This window comes from Globicephala melas, chromosome 19, assembly GCF_963455315.2.
Source record: "Globicephala melas chromosome 19, mGloMel1.2, whole genome shotgun sequence".
Taxonomy (NCBI): domain Eukaryota; kingdom Metazoa; phylum Chordata; class Mammalia; order Artiodactyla; family Delphinidae; genus Globicephala; species Globicephala melas.
The window spans coordinates 7686280-7704066 of NC_083332.1; the positions used below are offsets into that span (position 1 = coordinate 7686280).

At 48.0% G+C, this 17787-nt stretch overlaps 1 protein-coding gene across 1 annotated transcript in view; it reads right to left on the reverse strand.

Moving 5' to 3' along the window:
• SULT2B1 (sulfotransferase family 2B member 1) overlaps positions 1–9970 on the reverse strand; it is a 49122-nt gene extending 39152 nt beyond the window's left edge. The window contains exon 1 of the mRNA XM_030873693.2: positions 9623–9970. The gene's annotated coding sequence lies outside the window, so the exon portion shown is untranslated. The remainder of the gene's footprint in view (positions 1–9622) is intronic.
• Between the last annotated feature and the right edge of the window lie 7817 nt (positions 9971–17787).

The window sequence follows — 17787 nt, forward strand, 5'->3', positions numbered from 1 at the left end:
CTTTGAATGGGATGAGGAAGGAAGACAGTACAGGGGCTGAGGGCCTGGACTCCTGGGTCCTGGAGGAGGAAGGGATGGGGGCTGGGATTCCTGTGACCCAGACGGAGAGGAAACTGGGACACCTAGACATCTGGACCTGGGGAAGGGGTGGGTCATGGATGGCGGAGGGTGCCCTTGTCCCCAGGGCTACCAAGGGCCTCTCTGGGAAGGAAACGAAGAATCATGCTGGGTGGGGTGGGAAGAGGGCAGCTGACACCTCAAGCCGGCACGGCTCCCTCCCCCCAGCCCTCTAATCAGTGGGTCCATCTCGGGGTGTGCAGCGTTGCAGAAACCTCCTTCTCTGCTCCGCACCCCGATTACTCCATCCCCATGGAGGAGCCTGCCCCAGGGCAGATACCGTAGACCCAGCTCCACCCCACGCACGCACGCAGGCGCCCCGCCCACCCTGCTCCTGGAGCCCGGACTGGCGGGGGCGGAGCCACACCTCGGCTCCTCCGGGGAGTGGACGGTTGGGGACCCTGACTCTGGGGTCCTGGAGGTGGACAGAGACTGGGGAGGGATGCTCGGGCTGGGGTCTGGACTCCTGGGTCTGAGGGGGGAGGGGCCGGGGGTCTGGATCCTGGGTCTGAGGGGGGAGGGGCCGGGGGCCTGGATCCTGGGTCTGAGGGGGGAGGGACCGAGGGCCTGGATCCTGGGTCTGAGGGGGGAGGGGCCGGGGGCCTGGATCCTGGGTCTGAGGGGGGGAGGGGCCGGGGGTCTGGATCCTGGGTCTGAGGGGGGAGGGGCCGGGGCTCTGGATCCTGGGTCTGAGGGAGGAGGGGCCTGGGGCCTGGATCCTGGGTCTGAGTGGGGAGGAGGTTAGGGATGGAGAGGTTAGGTTCCTGGTTCCTGAGGCTGGGACGGACAGTGCCAAGTGAGCCTCCCGGGGTGGGGGTGTTAGGTATGGGAGTCTGGGGTCCACAGGGATGGATCGAAGAACAAAGGAGCGGCCCCTCCCCCGCGACTTTTGGTGGAGCTCCTAGCAGCATCCTCCCCTGTCCCCAGGGCTCTCTTCTGCTGAGATGCCAGGACCGGCCAAACCAGCTGTGCCAGTTGGGCATCCCCGTGACCTACTCCCCACATTCTCTCCCTTCCCTAAGACGGCCCCAGGGAGGCCTGGGCCCAGCTCCAGGGAGAGGATGGTGAGTAGGTGGATGGAAGGCAGGCTCACGTCCTGGAGAACAAGACGCCCCAACGGCTGCTTCATTTCTCCGCCTCCTTCCTGCCCTGCCTGCCCTGCTTGTCCAGCTCATCCCTGCTCCTTCCCTCATCCTGCCCTGGGCAACAGGCACTGCCCCTACTCTCTTCTGAGGTTAGCACTTCCTCCTTGACCCTCAGTCCTCACACAACCCGCTCCACCAAACATCCATCCTGCCCCTCCTGCTCTTTCTGTCCCGTTCATTCATTCAGCAGTTCCTACAGAGGGCCTATTCTGTGCCACGTGCTGTTCCAGGCACTGGGGATACAGTGGGAACAAAAACGGAACAGTGACCCTACCTCCTAATCCCAGAATATGTCGGGAATTCCCTGGTGGTCCCGTGGTTAGGACTCGACGGTTTCACTGCTGGGGGCCTGGGTTCCATCCCTGGTCAGGGAACTAAGATCCCACAAGCCCAAGCCACCCAGCATGGCCAAAACAAAACACAACAAAACAAAACAAAACCCAAAATATGTGACCTCAGACAGCAAAAGGCACTTGCAGGTGTGATCAAGTTAAGGGTCTTGAGATGGGGAGACGACCCTGGGTAATTTGCGTGGGCCCAGTGTAATCACCAGGGTCTTTACAAGTGACAGAGGGAGGCAGGAGGGTCAGAGTTAGAGAAAGACTGAAGTCACTATGCTTCTGGCTTTGGAGATGGAGGAAGGGGCCACAAGCCAAGCAATGCAGGCGGCCTCTGGAATTTGGAAAAGGCAAAGGAACGTATTCTCCTCTAGGACCTCCAGAAAAAAACAACCTTGATTTTAGCTTAGGAAGACCCATTTTTAAAAATACATTTATTATTTATTTTTGGCTGTGTTGGGTCTTCGTTGCTGCGTGGGAGCTTTCTCTAGTTGTGGCGAGCGGGGCTACTCTTCGTTGCAGTGCGCGGGCTTCTCATTGCGATGGCTTCTCTTGTTGCGGAGCACGGGCTCGAGGCGTGCCGGCTTCAATAGTTGTGGCGCGCGGGCTCAGTAGTTGTGGCTCACGGGCTCTAGAGCACAGGCTCAGTAGTTGTGGCACACGGGCTTAGTTGCTCTGCGGCATGTGGGATTTGCCCGGACCAGGGCTCGAACCTGTGTCCCCTGCATCTAGTATCTATTTGTGTCAATTAGAAAAAGACACATCTCCCTTTCTCAAATGAATTTTTTTAAATATTAATATATTACTGAACAGTCTTAATAACGGTATGTGGTTGCCCTGCAAGGAGAGCTGTCCAATAAACATGTCAGTAGAGTGCTATGGAAGAAACGAAAGCGGGGGTGGGGGGGACTAGGAGACCGTGGGTTGGGAATTGAGTTGAATTGCAATTTCAAACCCAAATGGTGACATCTGAGCAAGCACTTAGAAGAGAAAAGGGAAGAAACGACGAAGAGGACAGCAAGGGCAAAGCTTCGGAGGTGGGACAGTGCCTCTCAAGCAGAATGGAGAGATGGAGGGAGCTGGGTCCCCTGTGGTGTGGCAGGTTCTCTCCCAGCTCAGGGAAACCGACACGCCTTGCCAAGGCACAAGGACACCCTTTTGTGATACCAAGATACACAATCATAGTTTTAATGTATCTGTCAAACCCTTATGTAGCACTTAGTGCCTGGGGTAGAGCCAGGAGATCTACACAGATCCTCGTTTGATCCTTGTGATGACTTTAGGTGGCCGGCACTTTTATTTATTGGGTTGGCCAAAACACTTGTTTGGGTTTTTCCATAAGACGTTACAGAAAAACCCGAACAAAGGTTTTGGCCAAGGCAATATTTCTTTATTTACTTATTTGTTTAGGCTGTACGGGGTCTTAGTTGCAGCATGCAGGATCTTCGTTGCAGCATGTGGACCCTTAGTTGTGGCATGCATGTGGGATCTAGTTACCTGACCAGGGATCGAACCTGGGTCCCCTGCATTGGGAGTGCAGAGTCTTACCCACTGGACCACCAGGGAAGTCCCCCGGCCGGCACTATTATTAAGCCCATTTTACAGATGAGGAAACCGAGACACAGAGGGCTAACATCACTTGTCCAGCTTGGATTCGAATCTGGCAGCCCGTGCTGTTACCTTAAGGCGTGAACGGGGCTGGAGGAGAAAAACGTTTTTGCACATTTCCTGGCCCACAATCAACGCTTAATCAATAGTAGCTCGGGGTCACCAGTTCTCCTCCTGGCTGCCCATCAAAATCCTCTGGACACTTTTTAAAAGCCACTCCCCAGGCTAAGTCAGAAGATCCAGAATCCTAGTGTAACTGTCTGTCTCTCCTGTTGGTTGGTTGGTGGTCCCTGCAGGAGGGATCCTGTCCACCGCCCTCACCACCAGGAACCCACAGCTCTTCTCAGAACAAACTAGGAAGAATTCACAACACAAATGTTGAGCCCGGCGGTGCTTGGCAACGTTTGGCAACGTCTGGAGATATTTTTAGTTGTCACAACTGGGGAAGGGTGAGAAGCCCTACTCCAGACACAACTTCCAGTTTCCCCCCAAAACTGGTGGCGGTAGTGGGAGGGTCCAAGCTAAAGAAATCTACAAGGAGAGAGATAACTCCGGGAAGTGGGACGTCCCAAACAGGACAATATGCCAGGCTCTTCAGTGCCTCAGATGGGGAACAGCAAAAGGGAAGAGTCACACAAGTCAGATTTTTCTTGAAACTCCAGTTAAGTTTTGTGCATTTCACATCATGTAAATTTCACCCTGTTCTGACAAATACAACTGTGAACACTGAGCCCTAGTTAATGATATACTTGTTGAAGGGTTAGATGTGAGTGTACTCTTTTCTGCAACTCTGAAATGCATCAAAGAATGATCATATACCTTGATATTGTGATTTATAATAAGAAATATGCACTTTGTCCCTGTTCCCAGCACTGAGCTCCTAAAACCCTTGGAATCTCCTAAGTGATAAGAATGATAAAGTTGTCTTAATACTCATAATAAACCTCTTTCTACCACACCAGAGTTTATGTTAATAAGGTGACTTTTGGAAAGCACTTAAGGATGGAGGCTGGTTGCCAGGGCAACCAATCATGTGATTGAAAGGTTGGAACTTTCATCCAAGCCCTGACCTTGTGGGAGGAGACAGCGGCTGGAGGTTGAGTTCAATGACCAGTGGCCAACGGTTGAATCCATCACCCCTATGTAAAGAAGCCTCCATAAAAACCCAAAAGGATGGGCTTTGGAGAACTTCCGGGTTGGTGAATACATGGAAGTTTGTGAAGAGTGATGTACTCACAGAGAGTTTGGAAGCGTCATGCCCTTTTCCCATACCTTGCCTTATACATCTCTTCCATGTGGCTCTTCCTGAGTTACATTCTTTTTTTTTTTTTGCGGTACGCGGGCCTCTCACTGTCGTGGCCTCTCCCATTGCGGAGCACAGGCTCCGGACGCGCAGGCTCAGTGGCCATGGCTCACGGGCCCAGCCGCTCCGCGGCATGTGGGATCTTCCCGGACAAGATCACCCCCCATGCCCACTTCAGACACCAGTTGAAAGCCTAGACTGCCACCTGTGCTTCAACTAGCTGATCAGAGGTTCCAGTGACCCTTCCTTGGGTTCGATTAATTTGCTAGAGCAGCTCACAGAACTCAGAGAAACATTTTACTGACTAGATCACTAGTTTATTATAAAAAAATGTAACTAGGGCTTCCCTGGTGGCGCAGTGGTTGAGAGTCTGCCTGCCGATGCAGGGGACAACGGGTTCGTGCCCCGGTCTGGGAAGATCCCACATGCCGCGGAGCGGCTGGGCCCGTGAGCCATGGCCGCTGAGCCTGCGCGTCCGGAGCCTGTGCTCCGCAACGGGAGAGGCCACAACAGTGAGAGGCCCAAGTACTTGAAAATTAAAGAAAAAAAAAAAAAAAAGAATTCAGATAGGGAGCCTGGTCCAGGAAAAGAACTATGACCAGAGTATGGGTAGGTATGGAAGCTGGGGGGAACTAGCTTGGGTCTGTTTGTTCAAATTCCTCTGTGTCCCACTGGCTTTCCGTGGCATGGCAAACTTTTGTGAACCAAACATCTCCCATCTTTCTGTGAATTATCTTCCTTCCCTTTGAAGCCCCAGGTTCCTACCCCCTTCTCCTTAGCTCAGGATGGCATCTAAGCCTCAATTGCCCGTCTTTGAGCCTCTCTTGTCTATGCGAGGCCCCCGTACACACAAAATTAAATTTGTTTTTCTCCTGTTGATCTATCTTAATTCAATTAAATTATTGGACCAGCCAAAAGAACCCAGAAGGGTAGAAGAGATTTTTTTCCTTCCCTATAATTGGTGATCATGAAGGGACAAACCTCACTGACTGGCTCCTGCTTGCTCTGAGGCTCCTATAGCTGAGAGGTCCTGGGACCTTGCACAGAAAGCTGGCAGAAGGGTATTACTTACGATAGCCAAGACATGGAAGCAACTGAAGTGTCCATCGACAGGTGAATGGATAAAGAAGATGTGGTTTATGGAATACTACTCAGCCATAAAAGCGATGCAATTTTGCCATTTGCAGCAACATGGGTAGACTTGGAGGGCATTACGCTAAGTGAAGTAAGTCAGACAGAGAAAGACAAATACTTTATGATATCTCTTATATGTGAAATCTAAAAAACACAACAAACTAGTGGATATATATATATATATAAAATAAAAAAGGGACTTCCCTGGTGGTCCAGTGGGTAAGACCCCACACTCACAATCCCTGGTCGGGTAACTAGATCCTGCGTACGTGCCGCAACAAAGAAGCCCACATGGCACAGCTAAAAGATTCCGCACGCCACAACTAAAACCTGGAGACCCAGAGCAGCCTAAATAAATAAATATTAAAAAAGAAAGAAAGAAAGAAAGAGAGAGAGAGAGAGAAAGAAAAAGAGAAAGAAAGAAAGAAAGAAAGAATGAAAGAAATCCGGCAGAAGGTAAGAATTCTTACCATGTCAGTCTCCCAGATCTCTGCCTGAAGGTCCAGTGAGGATCTTTTTTTTTTCCTTTTTTTTAATTTCTAAATTTAGATTAGCAGGAGAAAATATTTGTGGAACTAGTTTCTTGGGTATAGAGACTGGTGAAGATTTGTTACACTTACTCTTGGTTTTTATTTATCCTTTTCCTCCCAGAAACGGTCACTGTCATGGTCCGAATGCGGGTTGGAAAAAAATTTCCAGACACCAGGCCGAATGTAAAGGAGATAGACTTTATTAGAGGGAAGGGTCGCTGCCAGAACAGCGGGCCTACTTTCTAGGAACCTGGGAGAGTCGAGCACAAACGTGTGCTATTGATCAGGTTTTATAGCCAGAAAACAAAAGAATGGTCCGAGGTGAAAATTTTGTTTACTGATTGCTCGAGGCACATATACCTTCCTTCTATAGGTTGAGAGTGGGACAGGCCAGATGCCTTTCCTTATTGGGGATAGGTCCCGTTGCCCAGGTGGGCATCGCCCAAGTGGGCTCAGGAATCTCGTAGCCTTTACAACATGATGGAGAGGGCGATTAAGAGTCCGGTAGTGGGTGTAACATTTTCAGGCAGGGTTGTCCTTGAAGCACCATGTCCTTGGAGCACCACAGTCACTGTTTTTCTTTGCCTCTGTCTGTTGTGTCATTTGTCATAAGGAGGAAAACCTGGGCATAAGCCCGATAAGCCCGCCGTTTGAGCCAGCCTCACAGACTGGTGAGGTCACATTTCTCACCAGACCAGTGTCTCTTTAGGCAAACTTAGTTCTGGGTTAATGCACACATGAGATAAAGGCTGTTGCTAAGGAACATCTTGCAAGCTAAAGCCGTGAAATTGGTGGGTATGGGTTGAGCACTTAAAAGCTACTAGAGGGCTTCCCTGGTGGCGCAGCGGTTAAGAATCCGCCTGCCAGTGCAGGGGACACGGGTTCGAGCCCTGGTCTGGGAATATCCCACATGCCGTGGAGCAACTAAGCCCGTGCACCACGGCTACTGGGCCTGCGCTCTAGAGCCCACGAGCCACAACTACTGAGCCCGTGAGCCACAACTACTGAAGCCCATGCGCCTAGAGCCCATGCTCCCCAACAAGAGAAGCCACGGCAATGAGAAGCCTGTGCACTGCAAGGAAGAGTAGCCTCCGCTCACTGCAACTAGAGAAAGCCCACGTGCAACAACAAAGACCCAACGCAGCCAAAAAAAAGCTACTAGAATACTCGCCACCTAACTCAAAGACTCCTGTGTTAGGGTAAGTTGGTCACAGAATGGGTTAGATTAACACTAGGTCACCCATCAACCTCAAGAAAATTTCCGTGCAGTGAGCTAAGTATAAGGCCAACTGGCCCGAGGCAGGGGAACACAATCAGATTCACAGGGTGCATCAGAACGAAATTCTCCGGACCACCCAGTTCCAGAAACTGCCCTGGCGACATTCCAGACCACCCAGTTCCAGAAACTGCCCTGGAGACATTCCGGACCACCCAGTTCCAGGAACTGACCTGGGGACTTTGAAACCAGCCCAGCCTTGCCGCCTTTCTAGGGGCAGGACTAACGGTCCCCCAGGATACCCGAAAAGACCACCAAATAAGGAATACCCTGCGCCCTCCCAGATTCACCACACCCCTTTCCCTTCTTCCCCTATAAAATCTTGCCCAACCCTCACCCGGGGCACGACTTCTCTGGCCCCTTTCTCTCGGACCAGTGAACCTCGCCCTTTGTTAAGATCCGACCTTAAAATGCCACACAATCCCCAGCCCAGTGGCACATCCCTCTCAGGTATTAAACCCAAGGTTTAGCTAAACCTGTTTATGTACATATAAGAAAATCAGGGACTTCCCTGGTGGTGCAGTGTTAAGACTCCACACTCCCAGTGCAGGGGGCCCAGGTTCGATCCCTGGTCAGGGAACTAGATCCCACATCCATGCCGCGACTAAGAGTTCACATGCCACAACTAAGGAGACCGCATACCGCAACTATGGAGCCCATGTGCTGCAACTAAGGAGCCCACCTGCCGCATTGAAGACCCGGCACAACCAAATAAATAAATAATTAATTTAAAAAAAAGAAAATCCGATGAGGTTTTCCTTTTGTCTCGTTCTACGTCTTGAGTACTTAGCTTTGTGACCAGTGAGAATATTCTCTCTGGTGTCCACCACCCGGAAAGTGCATGTATGGCAAGCATCTTGGTGGCTAGTCAAATATACTGGGGTTCTGAGACACAAAGTCACAAGCAGCACGCTCTTTGTTTGGTTATGCTGGCTCTTGGGGGATTTATCATAAGGGGTCCCAGTGCATAAGGGGTTTTTGTCATCTCAACCTTCATTGCTCTGTTAGTGGGGCAGAAGACTCATTGCATTACTGTCATCAACCTTCTGGTTCCAACCAGTCTGGGGTCTCAATACTTACCATCCTCTACCTGGGTGGGGACCTTACTTCCTGCAGGACCCAAAGATACGTATCAGATTGTTATGTATATCCCTTGAGGAGGAACTAGGGCTCTGTTTTATCACTGAACTATTGTTTCTTGACTGTTTTTCCTTTGTTTCTGCATTCCGTCACTTCCCTAATCAGTAACTGCTGGTCTGCTCATTGGAACAAAGGGAAGGCCTAGGAGTCTAAAGCCCGCTTTTTTTTTTTTTTTCTTTTTACAAACAAGGACTGGGGGACACAGAGGGACTTTTGTACCCAGGAGGGCCCCTCAGAGCTCTGCTCGGTTTCATTTCTACTAATCCTCTGTCTGAATTGTCTGTCCACTCTAAAGAGACTACAAGACGCTAAACAAAAGTCTGTCAAGCTCGTTGCCTTACAGATGCTCCCGTATCTACCCTCAAAAGACGGTCCCCGTATGGGCGCCTCCCAGAGTTGATGGGACTCTGAGGTATTTTCTGGTGAACTACTCTGCTATTCCCTTAAACAGCCAAGGGGAGACTAAAATTAAAATTAATGGAAAACTGTTGCAGGAAGGGGGACCCCCTTCCAGCGCCTGAGAGTGGGCTCTTGTCTAACACTCAGAAATGAATTGTCCAAGGACACACAAAGTCTCTTTGCTGACAAAGCAAGAGACTTTATTGGAAAGGGGTTCCTGGCCAGACAGCAGCATAGTAAGGGAACCCAGGAGAACGGCTCCGCCACGTGGATCACAGTCTCAGGTTTTAAGGTTATGAAACAGGAGGGAAGGGGGCAGGGCACAACATTTGAAAGAATGACATAGCCGGAGGACATGACATAAAGTGATTAGAACCAAATGGGTCCAACCTGGCAGACAAGTCGACTTCCACTAGACCTTGAGCCTCAGTATATGCTCACTGTAACACATCAGCAAGCTAAATGACACACCTCAGGTGCCATGACAGTTCCAAGTCCAACCAGAAGGATCAAAAAGTGGGCGGTAGCCCAATTACTGGATATCCCCACCCCTTCCTGAAATAGCTGGAATACTCCGCCCACTAATTAGCCTATAAAAACGGACAACCCCCGTACCCTGGTGCCTTGCTCACCTTCTGAGATGGCCCAGGCTCTGTCTGTAGAGTGTGTTTCTCTCTAAATAAATCCACTTCTTGCCTATCACTTTGTCTCTCACTGAATTCTTTCTGCGATGAGAGGTTGAGAACCTGAGCTTCGTTAAGTCCTGAAACCAGGTGTGTGATCTCAGTTGGAAGACCGTGGGTTTGGGCCAGGTCCCGGCCACGTGGGTTCGAGTCCCAATCTGAGTTTTGGCCAGGTTCGAGTCCTGGCCTTGTGGTTCTGAGTCCCAGTCAGGGTTTTGGCCGGGTTCGAGTCCCAGCCACGTGGGTTCAAGTCTCAATCTGAGGTGCACAGTTTCAGCAATGGGGTTAGTTTCCCGGTTGTCTCTGGCCAATCATTCCGACTCAGGGTCCTTCCTGGTGGCGCGTGCATTGCGCTCAGCCAAGATGGATTCCGGCGAAAAGGATTCTGGGAGGCTGGTAGGACATAGGGACGGGCGTCTCCTCTCTCGTTCTGACCTTTCCTGAATTCTTCCACTTGGTGGTAGCTTGTTAGTTCCACGTTCCTTACCAGGACCTCCTGTTTTAAGATAACCCATGCAAGTGATTATTATCATGGCTGTCCAGGGCAGGCAGTTTCTGTCAGTGGTTCTCCTAACAAAACCTTGCCAACTTCTGGTAGCTTACTGGAGCCTGCAGATGGGATTCTGGGAAAACTAGCAGAAGACAACTAAGGTTTAGAATTCTTACCAGAGTTAGCTCTCCTTACTTGCTTTTTATTATTATTATTATTATTATTATTATTATTATTAGCTGCACCACATGGCTTGTGGGATCTTAGTTTCCCGACCAGGGATAGAAACCTGGTCCATGGCAGTGAAAGCCTGAGTCTTTAACCACTGGACCACCAGGGAATTCCCATAACCACTGGACCACCAGGGAATTCCCAGAGTTAGTTCTCCTTGAGGCAGGAGATAGACGGGCTGCAGGCTGAGCCGCTGGAATTTATCCTCTGTGGACAGATACTCCAAGATGAAGACAATAGCAGGAGAGACGAGCTGAGCGCTGCCCAGATAAGAGACAAGGAGACCACATATTTTTCATTCTCAAGGTCAAGGAGACCTTCCCAACTACACATGCACAGAAAGGCTCCTCAGAGGTCGAAAAGGGAGGGGGCGCCTTCCCATAGTAGGTGCTGTCAACCTACCCATAGGCCTCTTTGCTAGAATCCATCTTGGCTGAGATGTACACACACACATGGGAGGACCCTGAGATACACCAAATACAGACTCAGAGCCAGACAAAGCAAGATGATTGCCCAAAGGAAACCCAGAAGAAATGCCCCATATAAATGATTCAAACTACCACGAGGGCTCGACTTTCTCTCTGAGCCCGCTGGTGTGTGCCTATTCACACATACTGTACTCTTTTTCCTCCTAATAAACACTTTACTTGTTTCACTAATTTCCATCTCTTTGTGGAAATTCGTTTCTACAAAGCTGATGGGCCAGAGCCTTGTCACTGGCTGTTGGCCCTTGTCGTCTAGTAGCTAGGATTCAGCACTCTCACTGCCAGGGCCTGACTTCAGTCTCTGGCCAGGGAACTAAACTCCTGCTTCCAACCACTGCAGGCTGAGGCCACCCAAGATCATCCTGAATCTCTACTTGTAGTGCCCAGTCAAGAGAGGAAAATAAAATTTCATATTGCCACTTTCTTTCCAAATCCGGACCCATGGGTTACTGTTCTTTTCTCTCCCAGGGATATTTACTGCCTTCTTGTTTGTCTTGTTTTGTGTCCTAGGAAATTAGCTTGGCTTTCTGCCCGCCTGGAACATACACATTGTCAGTTCTCCTCTTGGCTATCTTTGGGATTGACTCTAGAACTTGTGAAGGTATCATCTTGTACATACTCTGAGGATGCCTCTTGAGTCCATGGGTTGTTTAATACTGAAACAGGAGGGAAGGGGGCAGGGCACAACCTTTAAATGAATGACGTAGCCATAGGACATGCCGTAAACTGGTTAGAACCAACTAGGTCCAAGATGGCGGAAGATTCAACTTCCAGTAGACCTTGAGCCTCATTCTATGCTCATTGTAATACATTAGCATATGCTAAATGACACACCCACCAGCACCAAGACAGTTCAGAGGTCAATCATAAAAGGCCAAAAAATGGGTGGCGACCCACCCCTTCCCTGAAATAGCTGAAATAATCCTGCCACTCATTAGCCTGTGAAATCACCCAGCACGTAAAAACTAACCACGCCATATTCCGGGGCCTCTCGCCTTTAGAGATGGACCACATTCTGTCTATGAAATGTGTTTCTCTTTAAATAAATCCACTTCTTACCTATCACTTTGTCTCTCACTGAATTCTTTCCACAAGGAGACATCAAGAACCTGAGCTTCCTTTTAAGTCTTGAGACCAGGTGTGTGACTTCAATTAAGAAAACCATGGGTTCAAGTCCTAATCTGGGTTTTGGCTGGATTCGAGTCGCGGACCGTGGGTTCAAGTCCCACCTGAGTTGCACAGTTTCAATACTGCCACAAAGGGGCTTCCTTGGCCCCTTTGCCACAGTGGTTAAGAATCCGCCTGCCAATGCAGGGGACATGGGTTTGAGCCCCGGTCCGGAAAGATCCCACGTGCCGCGGAGCACCTAGCCCCATGCCCCACAACTCCTGAGCCTGTGCCTAGAACCCAAGCTCTGCAACAAGAGAAGCCACTGCAATGAGAAGCCACTGCAATGAGAAGCCCGCGCACCGCAGCGAAGAGCAGCCCCCACTCACCGCAACTACAGAAAGCCCGCGCACAGCAACAAAGACCCAGTGCAGACAAAAATAAATAAATTAAATAAATAAATTAAAAAAAAATACTGCCACAAATATTTACTGTTTGTCCCAGATGAAACCTGACGAGGATTTCATAACTCTATGATCAGAAATTTGGCCAAATTGGAAGCTGACATTCAGAAACTGATAGAATCTTTTTGGCCATTTCCCCTAAGCTAAATGTTTCCAGAGAGAAAGAAAAACATTCCAACATAGGTGAATGGGTTTATCAGTTCTTTGATGTCATTTTGGCAGCAACAGAATTCTTCAAGGGATTTTAAAAAACTGTCCATGTTTTACAAATCTAGTCTTTACGGTATCAGAGGTGAGGCTCCAAACACAACTCAAAGAGCACTTACCCATTTTATCACTCCCCAAGTCTCCCCATTTATCTCAATAGGCTTATAAATATTGTAAAAATTCTGGCCTTAAGGGAACAAGAGCCCTTCTAGGAAGTGCTTGCATTCTTCCTCTGTGCCTTTGAGATGTAAATGTTTTACCTAGACTTCTCCAGGAATTTTTATCTAGAATTCAAAACAAAAACAAGCAAACAAAAAAACAAACTAAACCCATGCCCCATAGAGTTAAATAATCCATCCTGAACATGTGTGCTAACACAGTTAGGTGTTAGCAGACATTCCTGAGACTTTCTTACAGCTTGCTAAAAACCCCTTTGCTTGTAGCCCACCTTCACTGAGCAAGCTTGCCTTAATTATTTTGTTATAAATTACATACCCTCTAAGCTTCACATAGCTTAAACAATAAGATGTTTGTTGGAGCTGTTTTCCAGGAACTTGGAGTCAGCTGTGTCTAGTTCAACCTGGAGCCGGCTGGTTGGGACCATTGACCCTAAAACTGGGCCTATGCAGGTGTCTGATGAATGACTTTTTGACATCAGCAAGCCAAAAACTCCACCCTCACATCATGCTAAGCACTTCCATTTTTTAACATACATCCCATGAAGAAGCATGTGACTCAGATATGCCTGCACGGAACACCAGTTATCTCACTTTTCTCTATCTCCAGTAAACTTCCCCACTCCCAAGACCACCCTGCTCCTTTATTCCATAAATATCTCAAGCCCCTCACCTTTGGGGAGGTGGGTCTGAGACTTGTTCGCCTGTCTCCTCGCTTGGCTGCCTCCTGAATAAATTCTTTCTCTGAGGGAAACCTCAGCATCTCAACATTTTGTCTTGCTCTGTGTCAGGCAAACAAACCTGGTTTGGTAACAAAACCTTAAATATCTTCTCCACAAATACCCATCTCATGATTGAAAGTTTAAAATAGAAGCTATGAGGTCTCTGCATCTGTCTGCATGGTCATGTGTGTCTATATATATGTGTTGCAGAAGTGTGGTATTTTCTACCTCTAGTTGGTATTGCCTTGAGTAAGGAAGGTCACTTCCTGGCCAGGGCAGGAACCTCAGGCTATTCTGGGGACCCTGAGAAGAGAGGAATTGACCCAAATCTATAAGTTTGGCAGGCAAAGTCTGATGGTAAGTCTTTGGCTTGACTTCCTAGCCTTGAGAGGCTTTTAAAAGTCCAATATGAAGGCTTCCCTGGTGGCGCAGTGGTTGAGAGTCCGCCTGCCGATGCAGGGGACACAGGTTCGTGCCCCAGTCCGGGAAGATCCCACATGCCGCAGAGCGGCTGGGCCCGTGAGCCATGGCCGCTGAGCCTGTGCGTCCGGGCGTCCGGAGCCTGTGCTCCGCAACGGGAGAGGTCCCAACAGTGAGAGGCCCGCGTACCGCAAAAAAAAATAAATTAATTAATTAAATAAAATAATAAAATAAAAAAAGTCCAATATGAGATTCCTTATAAAAAGTTCAAGCAAAGCAGATTAAAAGATTCTATATGGTCAATCGCTGTTCCTGCTGCACTTATGTAAATAATCCAAGTTTTTTTAAACTAGACTTAATTTGTCTCACTATGGTTATCTTTTTTTGTAAATATTTATTTGTTTGTTTATTTATTTATTTATTTGGCTGCACTGGGTCTTAGTTGCGGCATACGGGATCTTTAGTTGCTGCGTGAGGGATCATTTAGTTGTGGCATGCAAACTCTTAGTTGCAGCAGGTCGGATCTAATTCCCTGACCAGGGATTGAACCTGGGTCCCCTGCATTGGGAGCATGGATTCTTAGCCATTGGACCACCAGGGAAGCCCTCACTATGGTTATCTTTGATAGAAATGAGAGTGATTGTAGAGAGAAAAATTATATTTCAGTAGACACTATAATACACAAGTGTGGATATTAGATTCTAGTTCTATTAATTGTCTTTGATATTTTGTTTTCTACCTGTACACTGAACTAGAGCCTGAACTCATCTAGTTTCCTCCAATATTTGACTACTCTCCACACTAACATTTCCAATTTTCTTCCTACCCTTCTGACTTGGAATCACTGAAGACTAAAACTGTCCTTTTCCCAAAGCCATGCCAACTAAAGTTGGACAACTTAATATAAAAACCACAACAGCTCACATATGGACACTCTTCAGGCCTGTAGCAATGTGACCACACAGAAAGATCACCAGAGACATTCAAGCTACAAACCAGAAAACCTGTCAGATTGCCACGGCCTGTCCCCACTCCATCTGAAGATGCTTTGAGCCCAACAAGTAGAAATCTTCTCAATTGTCTGACTTCAGAACTCAGAAACAGGGATTATAATCTTCTCCAATCATTAACCATGGTTTTTCTTTTGTTTCCATAGAAACGCCTTATTAAATACCCAATTTCTCATGCAGTAGAGGCCTAACTTTGGGAGCCCAGCTGTACCACCACCTCCTAAAAACGAGATACAACTGTTTAACCAAACTGACCTATTTTCAAGACTAAAAGATTCATTCAATGAAATAATGGAATGTTCTACCCGTTCAGCTTTTTGTATGTGAAATTTCCAAGGAAGTTTCAGGGCAGGCTGCCCCAGAATGTGCCACTTTGGTATGTAGATTATTTTAAGCTGAAGAAAATCGAGGCCCAACAGACCCAAGAAATGCTTTTTACCTCTTCCTTAACTGTCTAAAAGAATTCAGATAGGGAGCCTGGTCCAGGAAGAAAGCTATCACCAGAGATAACTACAAAGGGTAAGAGTAAGTGTGGAAGCTGGGGGGAGCCGGCCAGGGCCTGTTTGTTCAAATTCCTTTCTGTATCCCATTGTCTTTCCAAACATGTTAACCAAACATCTCCCATCTTCCCGTGAATTACCTTCCTTCCCTTTGAAGCCTCCGGCCCCTACCCGCTTCTCCTTAGCTCAGGATGGCACATAAGCCTTAATTGCCTGACTGCCTTTGAGCCCGTCACGTCTATGTAAGGCTCCCGTACACACAGAATTAAACTGGTTTTTCTCCTGTTGATTTGTGTTCATTGAATTTAACGATTGGACCAGCCAAAAGAACCTAGGATGGAGGAAATGTTTTTCCTCCCTACTCTTATTAAGTTACATTTACATTTATCATATGACCCAGCAATTACACTCCTAGGTCTTTACCCAAGAGAAATAAAAGCACACGTCCATAGGAAGACCCAGACGTGAATGGTCATAGCAGCTTTATTTATTATAAGCGAATACGAGAAGCTATCCAAATGTTCATCAACAGGCAAATGAACGAGCAAAGCGTAGCAGAGCCAGACGGTGGAACGCTGCTCAACAATAAAAAGGAATGAACCTCTGAAGCACACAAAAACGTGGACAGACCTCAACATAATTCTGCTGAGTGAAAAAAGACAGACAAAAAATAGAACATTCTGTATGATTCCATTTATATAGAAGTCTAGAAAACGCAGACTAATTTAGAGTGACAGGAAGCGGGTCAATGGGTGCCTGGGGATGGGGGAGTTGGGTAGGAAGGAGGAATTACAAAGGGGCACAGGAAACTTTTGGGGTGATGATGTGTTCACTATCTTGCCTGTGGTGATGGCTACGCAGGGGTACACATATGTCAAAACTTACCAAATTGTGCACTTTCAAATATGGGCAGTTTATTGTATGTTAATTATACATCAATTAAGCTGTAAGTAAATAAATGGAAACAAACTCATTCAACTGTATACTTTAAATGTTTAACCATGTAATTTAAGAGGGTGTGTTTTATTGTATGGAATTGTATGATTTTTACGTAAATTATACCTCAATAAATCTGACTTGAAACAAATGATTGCAACTAGTAGATAAATAAGTCCTGGAGCTCTAACGTAGAGCAGAGTGATTACAGACAAGATACTGGATTATCAGCTTCCAAGCTGCTAAGGGACTGGATTTTAATTGTTCCCACCACAAAAAAGAAATGATAATCAAGTGACATGATAGAGATGTTAGTTAGCGATACAGTGGTAATCATATTGCAACACAGAAATGTATCAAATCATCATATTGTACACCTTAACTTACACAATGTTATATGTCAATTATATCTCAGTTTAAAAAGTGGATGGAGGGGGCTTCCCTGGTGGCACGGTGGTTAAGAATCCGCCTGCCGATGCAGGGGACATGGGTTTGTGTCCCAGTCCAGGAAGATCCCACATGCCGCGGAGTGGCTAGGCCCGTGAGCCATGGCCACTGAGCCTGCGCGTCCGGAGCCTGTGCTCTGCAACGGGAGAGGCCACAACAGTGAGAGGCCCGCATACCGCAAAAAAAAAAAAAGAATCCGCCTGCCAATGCAGGGGACATGGGCTCGAGCCCTGGCCTGGGAAGATCCCACATGCCACGGAGCAACTAAGCCCGTGCACCACAGCTACTGAGCCTGAGCTCTAGAGCCCGCAAGCCACAACTAGTGAGCCTGCGTGCCACAACCTGAAGCCTGCATGCCTAGAGCCCGTGTTCCGCAACAAGAGAAGCCATGACAATGAGAAGCCGGTGTACCACAACCAAGAGTAGCCCCCGCTCGCCACAACTAGAGAAAGCCCGCGCACAGCAATGAACAACCCAACACAGCCAAAAATAAATAAATAAACAAACTAATTAATTTTTTAAAAAGTGGATGGAGGGACTTTCCTGGTGGTGTAGTGGTTAAGAATCCTCCTGCCAATGCAGTAGACACAGTTTCGAGCCCTGGTCTGGGAAGGTCCCACATGCTACAGAGCAACAAAGCCCATGCTCCACAACTACTGAGCCTGAGCTCTAGAGCCCAAGAGCTACAACTCCTGAGCCCGTGAGCCACAGCTACTGAAGCCCACGTGCCTAGAGCCCATGCTCCACAACAAGAGAAGCCACCACAATGAGAAGCCCATGCACTGCAGCAAAGAGTAGCCCCCGCTCTCTGCAACTAGAGAAAGCCCGCGCACAGCAACGAAGAACCCAATGCAGCCAAAAATAAATTAAAAAAAAAAAAGGTGGGTGGAAAGATAAGCCATAAAGCAAATGGAGTGAA